Source organism: Myotis yumanensis, unplaced genomic scaffold (assembly GCF_028538775.1).
Source record: "Myotis yumanensis isolate MYYU_CA2020_CCGP unplaced genomic scaffold, mMyoYum1.0.hap1 SCAF_3, whole genome shotgun sequence".
NCBI lineage: Eukaryota > Metazoa > Chordata > Mammalia > Chiroptera > Vespertilionidae > Myotis > Myotis yumanensis.
The window spans coordinates 132,663,754-132,686,448 of record NW_027223754.1 but is presented as its reverse complement, the minus strand read 5'-3'; positions in this window follow the sequence as shown (position 1 = coordinate 132,686,448).

Below are 22,695 nucleotides of genomic sequence, written 5' to 3'. Positions count from 1 at the left end.
TACCTAATGCTTGTTTGGGGCTTGTTATCTATGTGCTGGACCTGGTGCAAAGCCCTGTTTTCCCATTGACTCATTTTATCCCAGCAGGAACTGGAACTAGGGAGGTTAAGTTTTTGCACAATATTTAGTAGCTGCCAAGTGGGAGAACTAGAACTGGGGCCAAGGCTACCTAATTTCAGTGTCTATCCTTTGAACCAAACTAATGGTTCTCCTTAGAATCAAAAGGGATATTTCATGAGAAATAATAGAGAGAATATAGTTTTTTCTATAGCATGATTCTTCACCTTCCTTAAATAATTTTACATTTCATAAATTGCCCATAATACAAGAGCTAATGGCCCTGAATTACAATGGCAGACGAATTCTCCATGACCACTCTGAGGTGACCAGGTGTACAGAAGCTCTCACTGAGCGAGGAACAAGGCCACTGCTTTTTCAATGTGCATTTGGCTTCCTTGGCTATACAGTAAAATATATTTTAAAACTCAGTTTTCTCCCAAGTACCTCTTATTATTATTCCTCTGACACATTATTCATAGTTTTCTCCTCACCACCCACCTCAAGGTCAAACATCTCTCTTTCCCACTGTGATGCTTGTGCTCCCGCCTACAGCGTTTCACTCATTCCTCCCACCTGCTTTCCTAATGTCTCCTTTCATTTTAAACAAGTGCATCTCCTACCCACTTGCATGAATATCTGAAGATTCCTTTAGATTCTAGCTACTGGTATTTAAGTAGATATACTTTTCCCAGGCAAAGTTATTCTGAAAAAATGATGTTTGCTTTTCCATTCCAGTGTATGCCGAAGATTCTGTATATACTCTTCTAAAGAATTAAATGAATTAAAAGTATTAAATGAATACACTTCCTTGATGAGTCTTAAAATAAATTATGAAACTTTCCTTTGTAATATTTTATATAATCATGATTTGAAAGTTCATTCTTTATTATTTGTCATTGAGAATAACAATTCTATATGATAATTTGTGAGATTTGCATTATCCTCTTATTCACTAACAATTAAAAATTGTGAAATTTATCCATAGATATGTCATTCTATATTATTTTTAAATTGTTTTAAAAAAGTTTTTATTCATATAAATAAAAAGTGGAGTATAACTGTGGTGGGAAAGGTAGAGGTGTTTGATGCTTGATTTAATATGTCATACTTAGAATTTTAGATTCTTTTGAGAATCCACCAAAGCACCGCTACATGTGACAGTGTCAATGCACATTCACTCCTACACTTGCTGCGTTACTTATTTCAGAGATTGTGTTTTTGGCCTTTCAGCCCTGGAATTAGAGTGGGAAGAGTAGGCTTTCTTTCCCATCATGTCCCATACATGGACAAATTCTAAGGATGGAAACTGTTTCTTATCCATAACATGAGGGATCTGGATAAGAGTGTTGTTGTTTTTTTGTTGTTTGTTTTTTTACCAGGGATCCATAGACTCCTAAGAAATTTGTGAGTAAAATTATTGAAAAGTATAAAATTAATTGAGACAAAATATCTTAAATTTCAAAAACCTCTAACTAAAATTTAGAATGTCCTTCAATTATGAGTAAAATGTAATTGTATCAGCACTACCTGTGAGGTTTTCACCAAGAGAATTCACAGATATTTTTGTATTATTCTATAGTTATTATGAATATCTCAAGTTGCAGTTTAATTCCATCACTATTGAGAAATTATGATGGTTATTAGATCCACAGTAAAATCATGCCATTAAATATATTAATAAGAAAGCACATATATTACTATAACACACTTTCTTTTAAATACCATAATGGAATCATTTTAATATAATTTGTTTCCTTTATAATCCTATGTATTTTATTTCATGACATAAAAGAACAGAGAGGATGAGAGAGAATGATGATATGAAATGAAAATATATCAATATAAAATAGAATATACATATTCAGTTTTAAAATAGCAGTAAAATAGGGGCTCTTTAGGAAATGATATTTGAACTGAGAGCTAAGCATGAGTATCAGAGAGTCATAGGAAAAAAAGTGAGGTAGGAGAATCCAGGGCAAGGGAGCAGCCTAGACAAAATAAGAAAGAACTTAGTGAATGTTACAGAATACAGGGAAAAATGATGTGTGTGGCAAGAGTGAGAGTTGTATGTTTATTTCCTGCTGTGCTCAGTTGCATGGGTGCACAAGCAGAAATGGTGAATAAATTAAATTCAACCAGGGTTGTGATTTAGCCAATAGAGTTTGATAAAGCAGGAAGAGAGTGGTGAGGATATATGCTGGAAACGATCACTATGGAAATTAAGCAAAATAAGGAGAATTATGAATATTGGAGAAGGAGGGGTAGAAAAGAAACGGTGAAAGGGTTGTAGAATTAATAAATTGTAAGATCTAGTGAGGTCTGAGAATTTATGGAGCTGATATTAGGAGTAATAGATATGAAGGCTGCTTTAGTACTACAAGTAAGAGATGACAATGGCCTGCTTTAACAAAGCATATACGGGGTGACTTAACAACAGAAATTCATTTCTCACATTTCGGGAGGCTACAAGTCCAAAACCAGGCTATTAGAGTTTCAGTAAGAACTGTCTTCCTACTTTGTAGATGGATGTCTTCTGGCTTTATCTTCATGGGTCAATGAGAAAGATCAGGTCTTTTTTCTTTTTATTAGGGTCCTAATCCCATTTATAGCGACTGGGCCCTGAGGACTAGTCACCTTACAAAGGCCCCATACCTAAGTACCATCAAATTAGGAATTAGGACTTCAACGTATAAATTTGGGGAGACACAAATATTCAATCTATAGCAACTATGAAGATGCAGAGAAGATTATACTTCAAGATACTTTAAAATTATTATTGCTATATACTGGAAAATAAACTCAGTGAGGTAAGTAGTGTTTTCTTCATAATTTTATTTCTGGCTCTTAGAATTGTGCCTTGCACACAGAAGGTGCTTAATAAATATCAACAAATTGAATGAATGGATTGTCTATGTAAGCAAAATGTAAAATGACTGCCAGGTTTCTGAGTAGATGCAATTTTTAAGTAAGATCGTAGGGTATAAAGAAAAGGTTTGTGGTTATTTATTTGTTTATTATAATCTTCACTGAGGATATGATCTTTTATTGATTATTTTAAAGAGAGAGAAAAACAACAACAACACATCAATATGGGAGAGAAACATTAATTGGTTTCCTCCCATAGGTACATGACCAAGATCCAACCCACAACCCAGGTATGTGCCCTGACTGGGAATTGAACCTGCAACATTTTATGATTTATGGGACAATGTTCTAACCAACTGAACCCCCTGGCCAGGGCTGAGGTTATTTATTAAGCACTGATATGAAATCAGAAATATGATTATCATCATCTTCTTATCAATAATAATCTTTTTGGAGCACCTATTGCAGTAAAAATATTATATTAGACACTGTAAGAAAAAAATGTATGAGATATATGATTCCTTCTTTTCTAGATATGAAAGCATGTGGCAGATTTAGATAAAATGTAGGCATTTCTTGTAGAAAAGGACAAGAGATTTTTCCCCAGGAAAACTGAAAATTTAACAAAAATTGAGAAATACTTTCATTATCTTTATTAAAAATGGCTTTAAATCTTGAATTCTGTTTCCAGCTAAACTATCAATCAGGTGTGAATAAAATAACAGCGGACTAAGAGAATCTGTACTATTCCTCAAAAGTATTATTTGCAGATCTACTTTCTCAATGCTGAAAATAACTCAAGTAATCAATAAATTGTAGAAAGACCTCAAAAGTGAAATGAAATAAAGTCTCTAGATTATAGACTTACTAAAGCCTAAGACATCTATCCAATATTGTCCTTTCAACAAATATATTATTATGCGATGGGTCAACGTAGTAATTTGTTCAAGACAATTACCACTTATTATATAAATTGTTAGGAAACAATATAAGGTCAATGCAAATTAGAAATTATAGGAAAAATAGACAGCTATTCTAGAAAGTCATAATCCAAATAAGCAGTAAACAACATGTAACATTATTTAGAACAAATTAATTAAAAGGAAAGATCATGCATTTGTTTTTGATGATTAAATGTTTCACTTCAGTGACACAGAAGTACCAGTGTAAACTTCCTTTTCTCTTCAAATCCATTACTTTTGCAGAATTTTAATACTTTATTTACTTGGTATTGCAAAAACTGTTTATTTTCAGATCCAATAATCAAATTATCCCCAGCATGAAGGACTTAAATGTTAAACTGGAGTAAGAGGGCAGTTTCACTGTCTTATTCACTGTCATATGAATAGCCCCAAGGGCATATAGTAAATATTCCTTGAAATAATTGACAGGATAGAACATGTATGTTATTTACTTTAATAGAAATTTGGGGCAATGGAGATAAAGAGAAATATTGAAAAATAATTTTGTAAGTATTCCTTGGTAATAATAGTAATGACTATAATAAGTATACTTAGTTGGATTAGAGACCAAATATAAATAATTGAAGAAAATAAAATGTGACAGGTTCTATGAAGTTGGCATTAACAAAATATAAAAGCAGAAAAAAAGGGGGGTAGATTAGTGTGCTTGAGAAGGCTGAGGAGCCTAAGGAAAGAAGGCAAGTGATGAACCTTGAACATGAGTATGAATCATCAAGAAAATTGGGGAATGGAGCCCTTGCTGGTTTTGCTCAATGGATAGAGCAGTGACCTGGGGACTGAAGGGTTGCAGGTTTGATTCTGGTCAAGGGCATGTACCTCAATTGCAGTTTGTATCCCTGGCCTTGGTCAGCATCCTTGCGTGCAGGAGGCAACCAATCGATTTGTCTCTCTCACACTAATGTTTCTCTCTGTGTGTCTCTCCCCATCCCTCCACTCTCTCTAAAAAAATGAAAAAGAAAATTTGGGATGGAGCATGGCAAAGAAAGCAGCCTATGAAAAGGAATATAACAAGCAAACAGTACTATCTAGTCCAGTTTGGTGTAGGGAAAGAGCTGGACACAGGATTGAAGAGGCGAATCGAGACTGAGCCAGTACATGCAAGTAGTTTAAACTCTGCTTTGTACCTTCTGCACAGATACTATTTTTTTCCCTAAAAATCTGTGAACTTACTTATTTTAAAAATGGTTATGCGAGTGTTTCTGTAAAAAGGCAAATTGATGAAGTTAAATCTCATTTAGAGTAAGAGTAAGAATGAGAGAAAGATACTTAGACTATCATGAAAAGGGGATATCTTTCTCAAAATAGTGACTCTAAATGATCCTTTGAATAGTAACAGTCCTATATATAAAGATCAGCTTCTCTTCTTCCAGCAAGACAGAAACAAAATACCACAATACAAATTATTTAAGAAAGTTGCTCACAGGGCCCAATGATCCTTGAAGCTCAATTTTATTGTATGCATTTTTCTTAAATTTCTCTGTGAATGAAGAATTGCAATGCATTCATGAATAATATCTTTCCCTTCTAATTGCCCTTGTATTATGAATGTAGAAGCCATCACTAAAGCAAAAAAAATAAAGGGAGTAAAAAAGGAAAAAATAAAAGACACAATATAAAAAAAGAAAGAAAAAAATCAAACTGTTTAATATTCCAGGAATTCCTGCTCATCGCTATACTTTAGCATTTATTGGCAGAAAGGCAAACATGCATCTTGCTTGCTTTCATTTTCCCAAAGCACAGCTTAATTAATGCTGTCATAAAGCTCCTGGTAACAGACTCATACCATAACAGTCCACCCATGGCACAAGATCAATGGAACCCTGGAAGCTACAACAGAAAGAAATTAGAAAGTGCATCAAATAGTGAAGCTCATAAAGAAAACACATTTGCCCTTCATGTATTTTTAAAGAGATTCTTGCTTCATTATATCTTGTAAATGGTTTCTCTGTTCAGTACAGCTGATAGAATTGAACTTCCGTGGTATCCCATTTTTCAGAAGAACAGAATGCAATTCAGTTTTAATAAATATTTTAGTGGTGATTTTATTATATTTAGGTGCCCAGTTAATCAATAGAGGTTTTATAATGTCTGAGGAAAAAAAAAACTTGGCATATAAGATCATTTATTTGCCTAATTTTCTTCTTTCCTTACTCTTTAGCACTCAAGAATTGTCTTATTTCCAACTTTGAAAGATTAACGTTTTGATCAGCTATGCCTCATGCTTTGTTTTCAGTAACATATTGGTTTGCATAACAGGAAAAATAAGCCTGATAATTTTGAACAGTTTTTAGAAATATACATTAATTTAGATAGATTTGTCTTTAGGTCATATAATTTTTAGACGAAAATGCTAGTTTATAATTTATGATCTGTTTAATTAATTAATAAAATACATGAAGGGCAACTGTGTTTTCTTTATGAGCTTCACAAATTTGATGCACATTCTAGTTTCTTCCAGGACCAAAGTTATCAGTACTGATGTAATGGAGATGCATTTTAAAGAGGTTTCATAAAACAAACAAACAAAAAACTGCATCTCTATCATTCCATATGTAGTTATTTATTGCATTAACATATTTCTTTTGATTTTCCATGGCAGGTATTTTCTATTTGTTTTCTCAACACTGAATCATTCCTAATGGAATAATTCATTGAAAACTAAATAATTAGTTGCAAAATTCTATTTTTTGGTTGATTTTAATATTTTATGGTATGGAGAGCAAATATTATGTGAGAAAAACAGATTTAACTTACTTCTGTTCATATTTTTTCAGTTCTTGAAAGATATATTGGGCCTGATATTTGTTGACTTACTGAAAAAGTTTTTGATTTAAATAAATATTTTAAACAGTATATAATTTGTGATGTCTAAAACTGTTGAGAGTTTTGACAACTATTCTACAGAGATATGATATGCCTGTTATGTCCATTGATGTAAGATTTGTTGCATTGGTTAGATGATCTATTATTTGATTAAAGTCCCTCCATACATATTTTTTAATATATATTATTGATTTTTTACAGAGAGGAAGGGAGAGGGATAGTGAGCCAGAAACATCGATGATAGAGAAACATTGATCAGCTGCCTTCTGCACACCCCCAACTGGGGATGTGCCCACAACCAAGGTGCATGCCCTTGATAAGAATCGAACCTGGGACCTTTCAGATGCAGGCCGACACTCTATCCACTGAGCCAAACCGGCTAGGACCTTCCTACATATTTTAATATTTCCAAGTAGTAATAGTAATTGAATCATATACTCTTTGTTGGTATTGTAGTTATTGACCACTGCCAGATTTGTAAACCTTGGTTTCCTTATTCAATGACTGATTTTAATGAGCTACAGGATTTTTAATAATAGATTTTATGACTTCTTGTATCAATGTATTGTGCACAGACTATTAAACTAGTTTTAATTTATGCTATCAGTATAAATTAGAAAAGAAAGAGGGTCATTAACTTTCTTACTACCAATTTAAGATCAAGTTTCCTTATTGTCCTTCTATTACAAGTAATGATATATAACTTCAAAATGGTTTGCTAAAGTTATTTTGGTTACTTTGGAGCAACATTTTATGACTTTAATATTAGCAATGCATTTATAATATTTCTAGAATCTCTGGAATATGGATGAAAATATTGACTTTCCTGGCAGGAATTTAAAATTATCACTACTAAAAATGATCAGAAAATGTATGTGTTTTTTATTGATACTAGCTACTGTTAATTTAATATACGAAATCAATATTTTGTCAGAGCAATGAAATTCAAGTTTTTGTAGTTGAGTATAATTATAAAAAATATCAATAATGTAATGAAAAACTACATTGAGTTATGGCATTGCACAATTGCATTACTCATTACTTCATTACTGCATGCAATTAAAAAAAAAAGTAATGCTCAAGGGTCTGCCATGCTCCTGGGGGAAGCCTCCCCGTGGCTCTGGCAGCCACCATCCCCAGCACCTCCACACCAAGCATCTAGCTGTGCCCTGAGCCCCAGATCCCAGCCTCAGGGTCCCATCAAGCCCTGACTGCACAGTCACACATCACTTGACATCTGAAGAAGTATTTGATATAGATGAGATAATTAGGTTGATACTCTGAGGAACTACTTAGTAAAAGAAGGTTGGATAGATGAAGAAATTGCACTTAGAATAATCAATGAGGGTGCTGAGATTTTTTTGGAGAGAAAAAATCATGAGAGAAATAGAGACTCTAATTACAGTGTGTGGTGACATCCATGGCCAATTGTTTGATCTGATGAAAAAAATTTTTTTTGATCCCCACCGGAGGATATTTTTTCCACTCATCTTTTAGAGAGAGAGGAAGAGGAGAAGAGGAGGGAGTAAGAGAACCATCGATGTGAGAGAGACACATTGATTGGTTGCCTCCCACATGTGCCCAGACAGGGCCTGGGGACAAACCTGCAACTGAGAGTTATGTGCCCTTGGCCAAGAGTCAAATCTGTAACTCTTTTGTGTGGGAAGCTGATATAGGGTTAAGCCTTGGACTGACCTGTTGGCAAAGTAACAAACAGGTCTTCCGAGTCTTAAACAACCCAATCAGAGAGGTGGCCACTGATTTACCCGCGCTGTCATTTAAAAAACAAAAATGGGGGAATTTGCCGGGAGCCAGTCCACCCTTGCTGCTTGACACAGTTGCTGCAGGGAAGAAACATCTGCACAGCTTATGTTTCAAGGGTCCTGGAGTATATGGCATATGTTTGCTCCTCCCCTCTTAGCACTATGTGTTTTAAACAGGACCAACTCCCCAAGAAAGGTTGTTTAACCAGGTTAAGGATTAACAGGACTAAGGAAGGGAATAAAACCCCTTAACTAAGTGCCAGGCGGGTAATTAATCATTTTAACTATGAACAATCACACTTAAACTACATAATCTTTACTTAGAATAATCTCCTTCAGTTACTTTCTTGTAGCTTAACAGAACAATAGAGTAGTGACTTTGGAATGGAGATAACAAACACCCTAACCTTTGGAATAGAATGGATAGGATTAAAATCAACTGGTATAAATACAGATGTAATCTACACTAATAAAAGAGAAACATGGTAATTAGCGTACGGCCGCTACCCTTTTCATTGGCTAATCAGTGAGTATATGCAAATTAACTGTCAGCCAAGATGGCGGGCGGCAGCCAGGCAGCTGGAAGCCAACATGAGGCTTGCTTGCTTCAGTGACGGAGGACTCCAATGTTCCCCACCTGCCTTGCGGGTCTCTGAGCCGGCAGTTTGAAACTTTGTAACAAATATAGAAGCTAAACAAACTGCCGGGATCTCAGAGCTGGAGTTATACATTGTTTCGATTAGAGAACGCTCAGCAGCGGAAGCCTCAGAGCTAGAGCTAGAGCTAAAGCTGGCCCAGAATAAAATAAAAAAAAGAGAAAAAAAAGGAGCGGTTGGGAGCTTCAGTCAACAACTGCCAGCCTGAAAGCAGCCCTTAGCCCCTCACCCAGACTGGCCAGGCACCCCAGTGGGCACCCCCACCCTGATCCAGGACACCCTTCAGGGCAAACCAGCCGGCCCCCAGGCCTTTATCCTATATAGTAAAAGGTTAATATGCTTCCCAGCACCGGGATCAGGGGAGCCTCGAGGCCTCCTGGCACCGGATCAGCGTGACAGGGGGCAACGCCCAAACCCCCTGATCGCCCTGCGGCTCTGTGTGTGACAGGGTGCGGCGCCCCTACCCCCCCCCCCCCCATGGGCCCTGCTCTGTGTGTGATGGGGTAGAGCCATAACCTCCCCATTGGCCCTGCCCTGAGTGTGACAGTGGCGGCGCCCCAACCCCCTGATCCACCCTGTTCTGTGTGACAGGGGGCAGTGCCCTAACTCCCCTATCGGCCCTACTCTGTGAGTGACGGGGGGAGCTCCTCAACCCCCTGATGGGCCCTGCTCTGTGCATGACAGGGTACGGAGCCCCAACCCCCTAATGGGCCCTGCTCTGTGAGTGACAGGGGGTGGCGCCGCAACCTCCCCATCGACCCTGCCTTGAGTGTGACAGGGGGCGGTGCCCCAACCCCCCAATCGGCCCTACCCTGAGCGTGACTGAGGGTGGCATCACAATCTCCCGATCCTTCCTGCTCTGTGCATGACAGGGGGCGGCGCCCCAACCCCCCAATCAGTCCTGCTCTGAGCCCGACCAGGGGCTGCACCTAGGGATTGGGCCTGCCCTCTGCCACCCAGGAGCAGGCCTAAGCCAGCAAGTTGTTATCTCCCGAGGGGTCCCAGACTGTGAGAGGGCACAGGCCGGGCTGAGGGACCGCCCCTTCCCCCGCCAAGTGCACAAATTTTTGTGCACCGGGCCTCTAGTAGGAGAATAAAAGGAGAACCCAACTATGCTGATGAACCGAATGCTGCCTCCTTGTCATTCCTTCTTTGCCGACTCTGTCCACACCTTTGGGAACCCCTGGACCTGCTAGGGATGGACCCCCAACACTTTTGTCCATGGGCTGATGTTCTAACCACTGAGAAAAACTATCCAGGGCCTGATGAAACTTTTTGAAATAGGAAGATCACCTGCTAATGCACAATACTTTCTTCTTGGTGAATATGTGGACAGAGTTATTTTAATATAGAGTGTGCCTTATACTTATGTGTCCTGTAGACTCTATACCCAAGTACATTATTTCCTCTGAGAGATAATCATGAATGCAGACACCTTACTGAGTATTTTACCTTTAAGCAGAAATGTAAAGTTAAATATTCAGAAAGAGTCTATGAAGCTTGTATGGAAGCTTTTGATAGACTTCCTCTTGCTGATCTTTTAAACCAACAGTTACTTTGTGTTCATGGTGGACTTTTAGCAGAAGTACATACACTGGATGATATTGGAGGATTAGGTAAATTCAAAGAGACACCTGCATCCGGACCTGTCTGTGATTTGTTATGGCTCAATCCTTCTGGAGATTTTGGAAGTAAATCAAAAACTTAGTGAATACAAGAGCCCATTTTCTACTTTCCTACTTTATTTATCAAACTTTTCATGTGACATCTTAACATTTGACTAAAAAATTTACCACTTTAGGGTAACCTAGAAGAACTGAAAGTATAACATATAATTGAAGCTATAGAGTAGAGAATGAATTACTTTTGAGGTTATTTGTAGGCTACTCAAGATCTTAGCACTAATTTAAAATTTCATCAAGAAAACCTGCATAAGCAGTATAATTTAGGTGGAATACACTGATAGTATTGGTATCAGGGGCCATTTTCACCTCATATCATGTCAATTTATGTTATTTTTTATTAAAGGTGTTTCTAAACAAGTGTGTGTGTGTGTGTGTGTGTGTGTGTGTGTGTGTACCTACACATGTCAATTAATTAGATTAGGAATTAGATATTTTCCTATTATTTCATATGTACAAACAATGTCACCATAACTTAGACTTATCATAGCAAATATAGTTAACATAGAAGTTACATAAAACAAAGGATGGTGGTTTAAGAAACCACATAAAATGACATTCATAATGCCTGTTTGAGTCACTATTCATGTCTGCTCACCTTGGAAATTTGAAGAGAAGCCTTTTCAATGAAACCTTGTGATGAGTAAGGAGGAAGTAAAGGCTAGAGATTGTGTCTAGTCAAATTGGGAAGTGTTGAAGTTGATGGCATATATTTATTTTACTAACTAGAGGCCCGGTGCACAAAAATTTGTGCACCCGGTGGGGAAGGAGGGGCGCCTCAGCCCGGCCTGTGCCTTCTCGCAGTCTGGGACCCCTCGGGAGATAACTACCTGCTGGCTTAGGCCTGCTCCTGGGTGGCAGAGGGCAGGCCCAATCCCTAGGTGCAGCCCCTGGTCGGGCTCAGAGCAGGGCCAATTGGGGATTTGGGGTGCCACCCCCTGTCATGCACAGAGCAGGGCGGATAGGGAGGTTGCGATGCCACCCTCAGTCATGCTCAGGGTAGGGCTGATTGGGGGGTTGGGGCACCGTCCTCTATCACACTCAAGGCAGGGTCGATGGGGAGGTTGCAGCGCCACCCCCTGTGACGCACAGAGCAGGGCCCATCAGGGGGGTTGAGGCTCTGTACCCTGCAGGGCCAATCAGGGGGTTGGGGTGCTGCCCCCTGTCACTCACAGAGTAGGGACGATAGGGGAGTTAGGGCACCGCCCCCTGTCACACACACAGCAGGGCGGATCAGGGGGTTCGAGCGCCGCCACTGTCATACTCAGGGCAGGGCCAATGGGGAGGTTATGGCTCTATCCCATCATACACAGAGCAGGGCCCGTGTGGGGGGGGGTTGGGGCGCCACCCTCTATCACCCACAGATCAGGGCCGATCAGGGGGTTGGGGCGCTGCCACTCTCACACTCAAGGCAGGGCTGATGGGGAGGTTATGGCTCTACTCTGTCACACACAGAGCAGGGCTTGTTGTGGGAGGAGGGTTGGGGCGCCACACCCTGTCACACACAGAGCCGCAGGGCGATCAGGGGGTTTGGGCGCTGCTCCCTGTCACGCTGATCTGGTGCCAGGAAGCCTTGCGGCTCCACTGATCCCTGTGCTGGGAGGCATATTACCCTTTTACTATATAGGACAGAGGCCTGGGGGCCGGCTGGTTTGCCCTGAAGGGTGTCTTGATCAGGTTGGGGGTCCCCACTGGGGTTCCTGGCCAGTCTGGGTGAGGAGCTGAGGGCTGCTTTCAGGTTGGCAATTGACTGAATCTCCCAACCACTCCTTTTTTTCTTTGTCTTTTTTTTTTTATTCTGGACCAGTTTTAGCTCTGGCTCTAGCTCTGAGGCTTCTGCTGCTATACTCAAAACAATGTATAACTCTAGCTCTGATATTCCGGCTGGCTGAAAGCTGGTTTCTGGAGTTTTGTTTAGCTTCTATATTTTTAACATAGTTTCTTAGAGTTGTAGCTCAGAGGCCAGCAAGTCAGGCGGGGAACGTTGCAGTCTGCAGTCACTGGAGCAAGCAAGCCTCATGTTTGCTTCCAGCTGCCTGGCTGCCGGCCGCCATCTTGGCTGACAGTTAATTTGCATAAGGATATGCTGATTAGCCAATGGGAAGGGTAGCGGTTGTATGCTAATTACCATGTTTCTCTTTTATTAGTGTAGATGGGAACCACTTCCTAATAACACTTTACAAGTAAACACATACTATATTCCAGGCAATTTAGGGACCTAGAGAGTATTATGATAAGTGAAGTAAGCTAGTCAGAGAAGGACAAGTATCACATGATCTCACTTATATGTAGAATCTAATGATTAAAATAAACTGATGAACAAAATAGATCCAGCAATATGGAAGCATGTAACAGACTGCTGATCTCAGAGGAAAGGAGCCAGGGATCGGGAGGTGGAGGAATGGGTACAGGAAAAGATTAACCAAAGAATTTATATGCATATATGCATAGCCCATGGACACAGACAATTGTGAAATGAAGGTCTGGGGAGAGGGTGAGAGCAGACTGGAGGTGATTAATGGGGGAAAAGGAGGAATCTCTGTAATCCTATATAGTAAAAGGCCAGCGACCCTAAGCGTAACAACTGGACCAATCTATGCTTTGTTATGGTCCAATCCTTCTGAAGATTTTGGAAATAAGAAATCAAAAACTTAGTGAATACAAGAGCCCATTTGTATTGAGATGGGGAGCCGGCAAGGGGAACAGAGTGGCTGGCAGAGGCAGTGGCAGTGGGGCGGGACCCAGGGGTGGTGAGGGGAACCGGGTGGCTGGCGGAGGTGGTGGGGTGGGACGAGGGCCAGTAAGGGGAACTGGGTGGCTGGTGAGGGTGGCAGGGCGGGACCAGGAACTGGCCAGTGATCGCAGGCTAGGCCTAGGGACCCTACCCTCACACAATTTCATGCACTGGGCCTCTAGTACTTTCAATAATAAAGATAAATTGAAAAATAATAATAAACTCCTCACATGAATTACCTCACTTAATCCTCACAGTAACCTCACAAGATAAGTATTATTATATAAACTTTAAAGTTGAGAATGAAACACAGTGCAGGTAAGCATCAGTCACTTATAATGCCTGGAAGCACCATATGCATTATTAAGAACACAATATTTAATAGAATGCAAATTTATCCCCTGGTATTATGCAAGGAGCAGCTCTACCAAGATGACAACTTGTAAATGAAAGAAAGAAAGAAAGAAAGAAAGAAAGAAAGAAAGAAAGAAAGAAAGAAAGAAGGAAGGAAGGAAGGAAGGAAGGAAGGAAGGAAGGAAGGAAGGAAGGAAGGAAGAAAGAAAGAAAGAAAGAAAGAAAGAAAGAAAGAAAGAAAGAAAGAAAGAAAGAAGCTGAAGTTGAATTTGTATAAACAGAGTTTCGAGTCTGTGTTTTTAAATATTTTGCTAATCTTAGAAAATACTGCTCTTCTAGAAATCCAATTTTATTTTTTAACTTAATTATTTTTATTCAAAATTCTATAGGTCATATGCAGTCTATCAGTATGGGTACAAATCTTCTAGTGTTGGTGAAGATTACTATGGTTCCTTCCACTGTGATTATTGAATTGAAGGATCCCATGACCTTCCATTTGAGCTGTTAGTTCATTATATTTATTCTAGTAAATTATAGCTCACCCTCCATACTATTTTGCGCATCTCTTTCAAAAAATTGTTTAAATATTGGGATGTATCAGTGATTATTTGTTTCTTAGATTTTAGAAAGTTTCATGCAAAATGCTGTGTAGTTCAATAATTTATCATAGTTTAATATACAAGATTTTCATAACCAGTTCTGTAACATCAGACCTTGGCCAGGAACAGCAATAACTTTAAAATATATTGTTTTTCATGAAAAAGTAATTTAAGTTTAATTATTTTTACTTATGCTCTCCTTTCATGGAGTTCCTACCTGCTACATTTTAGAGAGCTGATGAGTACATGATATCATAAGGACAAAAATAACTCTAGATGAAAAATTATTTTAAGATAGTGCTCAAGGAAGCTCTTCTGTGAGGTTTTTGTTGGCCATTTTTCTGTGCTTGTTAATTTATTAAAAATATTTTTTTAAGAGAACCCTTGTCTGTGGAGATAATTTCATATTAATTTTCACCTGTTCAGTCACATATTCATTAGGAATTTCAAATTCTACAATAAAATGTTAATTATAACCCCAAAACTAATTGCTCATTAAGGCATAAATATTTATTTAGAAATATAGAATAATTGAAGTCTAAATACTTTCCAGAGAATATGTCAGTATCTTGTTGATATTTACTTTTATCAATCCTTTGATAAAATAAAATATTTGAGGAAGATTGCCAAAAATAAAAGATTTTTTCAAAGACTGAAATATCCTAATATTGCTATAATAATCTTGTTGAGAAAAAATACATTTCTAGCTTACAACATAGTTAAAGTTCACCATGATATACATAAGACTTTAATAAATAAACATTTGTATGAGTAGGTTATTCAAATATGGCACTCATTTGATGGAGAAGAGCATGACTAGTTTATGAGAATAAACAAAATCTCTACCATTACAGAATATTATTTGTCAATCACTAATATTTGAGAAGAGATCAATATGATTATTAATATAATCTTGAATTTAAAAGGAAAAGATTATATGAGTAATTATAAAGTGGGAAAAAAATGTAAAAAAGTTATTTTATTCTTTGAAGGTGACATAAGCAATGTATCCTATTAATTTAACCTTTCTTGACTATAGCTACAAATATTCATTCATATCAAAAGTAATGCAAGTGTACTTGTGGGGCAGATACTGACAGTCATTCAATATCTACCAAACACAAGATGTCCCATAATGGATCAAACTTTGCTTAATAAGTCAATGTCCTGCTTATAGAAAAAAAGGAATTGACTCCTTTGCAAACAGGAGTGGCCATATAATCTATTTCTGAATTATTAAGACATAGGTGATTTATTCCAAGCAAACATCACCTCTTCCTGGTACTGTCTCTTCTTCATGTGTGATTATGGTTAAGTGCCAGGCTTAGAGTTGAAACAACCATTTTGTGATCTTAAGAATAAAAAAAGATAAGGGTAGCAGAGCAGCTCAATACAGTCCTAACGAAGGAAAACTAAAAAAGAGTAGAGTTCTGATCAAATGATATCAATTTGAGGCCCTGTCTTGCTAGACAGGCCCTGTCTGTGCAAAGGCTAAGTCAGGGCTCTGGAGTCTTCCATTTACAATTAGTGCAACCTGTGACGAGATGGTATAGTTCTCTAAGATTTTACTCTGTCTAAAATCAAGAGGTTAAATAATTTATTTTTAACTGAGGGGATGGAAGGCCAAAATTTGTAGGCTGCAGTTTTATATTGCATATTTAATAATAGTTCTTATAGTTACAAAGATAAATTATATATATTAAAATTTGATGGCCCCCTCATCAATTTGAATAGGAAAACAATTTCCAGTGATTATCAATAAAAAGTGGCAAATGTCAAATGGAAGAGTTATCATATTCTGTAGGGGGCATCACACTTATAAATTTATCAAAAGAAGATGCAGCTTATAGTCCATTGAATCATCCTTCCAATTGATTCTTCTTTTTATTTTTTTATTTATTGTCTAAAGTTTTACATATGTCTTCTTTTTCCCTGATTAACTCCCCGCCCCCAGCCATTCCCACACCAGACAAGCATCCACCGCCCCAGTGTCTGTGTCCATTGGTTATGCTAATATGCATGCATGCAAGTCCTTTGGTTGTTCTCTAACCCTCCCCCACACCCTCACACCTCCCCTGCCATTTGTATCTGGATGTATCTTTGTTTATCAAATTATGTTGATCACTATATCCCAACTGGCTTATTTCGCTTAGCATAATGTTCTCCAGTTCCATCCATGCTGTTGCAAATGGTAAAAGTTCCTTTTTTTTTATAGTGGTGTAGTATGCCATTGTGTAGATATACCACAGATTCTAGTGCAATGGAGACTAAGGAGAAAATAAACAAATGGGACTACATTAAAATAAAAAGCTTCTGCACAGCAAAAAAAAAAAAATCAACAAAACAACAAGAAAGCCCAGTGCATGGGAGAACATATTTGCCAATGATATTTCAGATAGGGGTTTAATCTCCAAAATTTATAGAGAACGAATACAACTTAACAAAAGGTAGATAAACAATCCAATAAAAAAATGGGCAAAGACCTAAATAGACACTTTTCAAAAGAGGACATATAGGACATATAGTGTCTTTTCAAAAGAGACACTTTTCAAAAGAGACATATGAAAACATGTTCAAAGTCACTAATCATCCGAGAGATGCAAATCAAAACAACAGTGAGGTACCATCTTACACCTGTCAGACTGGCTATCATCAACAAATCAACAAACGACAAGTGCTGGAGAGGATGTGGAGAAAAGGGAACACTCGTGCACTGCTGGTGGGAATGCAGACTGGTGCAGCCACTCTGGAAGACAGTATGGCATTTCCTCAAAAAGTTAAAAATGGAACTCCCATTTGACCCAGTAATCCCACTTCTAGAACTATATCCCAAGAAACCAGAAACACCAATCAGAAAGGATATATGCACCCATATGTTCATAGCAGCACAACTTACAATAGCCAAGATTTGGAAACAGCCTAAGTGCCCATCAGCAGATGAGAGGATTAATAAACTGGGTTATATCCAATTGATTCTTAAGGGGGTTTTAAAATTCCATCATTTCATGATTAATGATTAATATATAATAGAGTTGTTGATAGAGCTGAAAAATTCTTGATTTCAAGTTCAAAGATCTTCCCTAAGTCTAGTCCATTTATGTATTTATTTATAATGAATATAAACCTTTATGTACAATTGGATACAAGATATAATGTAAATATATAAAAATTTGGAAATTATTTCTTGAAAATGTAAATAGGTAATTTCTCTGATTGTCATTGCTTTTTAAATTTTATAGAGTTGGAAGAACTTAAAAGTAGACTAATAATAAAAGTTGAGACTGGATTCTTTATAGCTATGACTTTGCATTTCTCTATGAAAGTGCTTCTTTATGTGTTTTCAATATACTCTCAAATTTTTGCAGTTCAATCTAATAACTGTCACAGAAGGCTTAGAGGAAATATGGGGGCAAATAACTAGCAATCTGAAATAGTGGCTTTGATTTTAGATGAGCTTCAAAAGCTCTTTTCTTCACATATAGATGTTCTGTAGTGAGTGATGTGCCTCTTCTCAACTTCACAGTAAATATCCATGAAAATATTAAAAAAGACTAGATTTCAAAAACTGAAAATGGCAGAGTAAACTAAATGTAAAAGAGACCTATTTGTTAAAGTCCAGGGCCATTCCCACTTGGTGCCTTTCCTTGGTGATGTGTTGAGAAACGCATCCTTAAAATACCCACCACACCTCCACACTGAATTAGAGCACTGCAGAGAAACACCTTTTCCCTACGTTCCCCTATCTCCCCATTTTCTTTAAAGAGAGCTCGAAAAAGACACTGATCTCAGCACTATCCTGCTGCTCCCCTCTAATTCCATGATACACAAAATTGCCATTCATACGCCCCAATACTGGGCCACTATCTTTGGTGACAGAGTCAGTGACCCCACTCCACTCTTTTTAAAAATATATATATATTTTATTGATTTTTTTTACAGAGAGAAAGGGACAGAGATAGAGTTAGAAACATCGATGAGAGAGAAACATCGATCAGTTGCCTCCTGCACACTCCCTCCTGGGAATGTGCCCGCAACCAAGGTACATGCCCTTGACCGGAATTGAATTGGGACCCTTCAGTCTGCAGGCCAATGCTCTGTCCGCTGAGCCAAACCGGTTAGGGCCCCACTCCACTCTTATTAGTGTTTTTTCTGTATGGATCCTTTCAATGATACCACACCCAGTAGCTGACATGGCAGGAACTAGGAGGTGACACAGAAGCTAATTGTAATGTGTGGTGCTAAGTGGCCAAAGGAAAAACGTGTCAGAAAAGAAAGATGAGAAGAGCACCAGAAGCACTGCAAGCTTTCAGGTGTAGTGTTTCTTACCATTATTCTTAGTGTAAAAATAAAATATAAACCCTGACAGCTGGGTTGTTTTTTTTTGTAATCAAGTGCCGGCCTGATGGCTGGGGCACCCGCTTCAGGAGGCCACATTGCCAGCCACACAAGTAGATAAAGAGGGCCAGTACTCCTCACTGCTTTGTTTTAGAGGTTTTGTTAGGTGACCATTTGGGCCAATTGTTTTTTCCTGTCTTCATTTTATTATTATTATTTTTAAATATATTTTTATTGATTTCAGAGAGGAAGGGAGAGAGAGATAGAAACATCAATGATTAGAGAGAATCATTGATTGGCCGCCTCCTGCACACCCCCCACTAGGGATGATGCCCACAATCTGGGCATGTGCCCTTAACCAGAATGGAACCTGGGACCCTTCAGCCTGCAGGCCAATGCTCTATACTGAGCCAAATGGGCTAGGGCTCTCTTCTTCATTTTAAATTCCCAGTCTTATGTTTTAAATTCACCAATAAAGAATGAGCCTGCAGCCCAGCCAGTGTGGCTCAGAGGTTGAGCGTCCACCCAGGAACTATGAACCATGAGGTCACCAGTTCAATTCCTGGTCGGGTACATGCCAGGTTTTGGGCTTGATCCCTGATAGGGGGGCATGCAAGAGGCAGCTGATTTGATGTTTCTATCTCTCTATCCCTCTCCTTTCCTCAATCTTTAAAAATCAACACGAACATATTAAAAAATAAATAGAGAGAATGAGCCTGCAAAATCCTAGACTCCTTTGACCTCAATGAAAATAGAACCAGGCCATAAAAAAGAATGAGCCTGCAACAATAACCTGCCCTTGACCTCAACAAAAGTAGAATCTCAGGACTATCTCATTCTTTCTCTTTCTCTCCCTGTGACCTTTCTGTATGACCATATATGTGCCATGTAATTTCCAGGTTTTATATGTAATAAACTTTGTCTCTTTCAAAGTTTCCTGATTGTTATTGCTAAGGGCATCTTGCAATCATAATAAGAGCCACAAGGGCTGGTCCATCCACAACATTGATTCTGCAGAGGCTGAGAAAAGAAGATGGACACTCCCAAATCAGAGAACTTGCAGGAAAGTGAGCCTCAGTCCACCAGTCCGACATTCAAGTCATCTCTACGGGGTATCACAGAGTGAGTTAGGATCCTTGTGCATCAACCTGACCTCCTGGTCTAGATCCCTGTGGGGACTTTTATAGTACCATGGAGGAGAATAAGCACACAGTGAAGGTTAGGACAGTCTGATATCCACCTACAGCTAAGCCCACACTCATTATGCCCCAGCCTAGGATACAGGAATATTCAACAAAGTAAACAAGCAAACAAATAAAATGAAGCATTAGAAAAGGCAAGAACTATCATGAAGCAAGAAAACAAGAGCATAATTTTGGAAATTGTTTTCAGAAAGAAAGAGGACATTTATAACATCAATTCAAACATCAATTTCATGTTCTCAGCAAGATACAAATAAAATTGACATCTATAAAAAAGAAACATGAGTCAACAAGATGTAACAGGGTTGAAAGTCAGTCATTCAACTAATGTTTGTTGTAATGTACGAGATATACACATAAAACTTACTTTAAAAAATTCCACTCGTTTCCAAAAATAATATAAGAAAGTAAAATATGTAATTGTTGTCAAAGAGAATAATTGATGCTGCAGAAAATCTATTCAGAGACAGTGTAAGGAAAAGACAAAAATATAAAGGAAAAGAAAAATAATGAAAACTAAAATAAGTTTTACCCTAAATATTGGCAAAATATAATCAGCAAACAAGTATAAATCCTCAGGAGAGACAGAACAAATTTAAAGAGAAATCATGTCTGTAGGAAAAGAAAGAAAAAGAAAAAAATCTACAAAGGATTTTAATTTAAGAATTATAATTCTTAAAAATAGAAACAAAGCTCACATATCCTGGTAATTTCCTCTCTTAATTTCAAGCCTACCAAAGGAAACATCCTGTACTTACCCACAAAGGGATCCTCCAAATGAATGGGTCTCTGATCTAGAAGTTGCATCCCAGCATCCCACTGCCTTGTTCTCCTGTGAGCACATAGCCTTGGTTTGCTTTCATTTTGCAAAGAGGGGAACAGAGAGCATAGGAACCTGAAAGACAAGATTAATTAGTAGTAGAGCCAAAAATACATGCCTGGTCTTGTTACCTTAGTTGGCTAAATATTAATGAGAAGCAAGCAAAAGGGAGTCAGACATTGTCAGCATGGTCAGCTGGGAAGCAGAGGCATGCTTGATTCACCAGGAAGTTACAGCTCTGCACTGCTTCCCAGAGAACCCCCAGTCCATTCCCACAGTTCACTGGGGGAAGGAGTAGAACAAAAGGGACAATAAGCACATGCACATTAGAAGTCAACCTGGTGAAGGGTCAGGAGCTTGACCATAGAGGCCTGTCAGTCTAACCTGAGAAAGGAATCATTGGTTAGGGTGTGGACCCATCAGAAGCCTGCAAAAGCTTGGAAAGCTGATTGAGTATTTTGAAAAAGTTCCTAGTTAAAATACCAAGTGAACAAAGAATCTGTGTGTGTGTGTGTGTGTGTGTGTCTCGATCTGAGACCCACACTCACCCAATTCTTTAGCGTTCTCCCCTCCTCCCTTGCACCTGTCTCCCTTGTGTTATGGAAATGCACATTCTCCCAGTTTGTAGCCCTGTGTTTTTTCCATGGACCCCCAATTCTAAAAATTCCCTAAACCTTCCTATATCCCCTAAAATTCCTATTTCACCAGGAAGCACTGTTGCACATGAAATCGACTTCAATCCAGCTGATTTTTCAAAATTAACAATATGGATGAAAAAATGCAATGGCATTTAATAGAGTAGTTGAGGAAGGCGAAAGGACTACTTTTGCCCACCTCTGTTACTTTTATTCAGTAAAAGTAAAAGTTTCATACAAGCATTCTGAAGGTTGTTTTTATATTTATTGTAAATACTCATAAATTCTAAAATGGCATGTCTAATATGTTATAACCCTTAGATCATAAGAACTATTGATTGACAAATTGTGTTTGCCAGTGTGCTTATTTCCAATTAACCAAGTCCTTAAAGTATGCACTATAACAATTTTTTTATTCTTTTCAACAAAATTCCTTTTATTGACTATTTCTATAAATTCCACTCTGAACACCAGTGAGTGATCTGAAACATTATAGAAAGTATAAACTGCCCACCACAGTTTCTGGTATGCAGCCAATGTTCAATAATTACTTATTTGATTTTCACTTATGGTTTAGTAGATGAATATCCTGTGATATAGCTAATTTACTTTTTAAAAGTGCCCTCATTTGGGAGAAATCTGGGAGCATTGAGAAGAGTCTTTCAGGGACACTCGACTCATCTCTTCTACAGAACGCCTTCAACTCATTCAATGTTTTCCAGATGGAGTGAAATAATGCACCATATTGTTGCTGCCTTAAAGTGCTAATTGTAACACATTGTAACTGCTGTTAATTTATTTTCTATCTCTCCTATCTACTGAAAATCGAGGAGCTCCCACACAGGTGACTCTGTCTTTGTGAAACAGACTGATGTTAGAATCTTAGAAACACAGTACTTTATCTTTGGTAAGAAGAAGCAGAAAATGTCAGCTGTTTCTTTTTTTTTTTTTTTTTTTAATATATTTTATTGATTTTTTGCAGAGAGGAAGGGAGAGAGATAGAGAGTCAGAAACATCGATGAGAGAGAAACATCAACCAGCTGCCTCCTGCACATCTCCTACTGGGGATATGCCCGCAACCCAGGTACATGCCCTTGACCGGAATCGAACCTGGGACCTTTCAGTCCACAGGCCGACGCTCTATCCACTGAGCCAAACCGGTTTTGGCTGTTTCTTAATTTTAT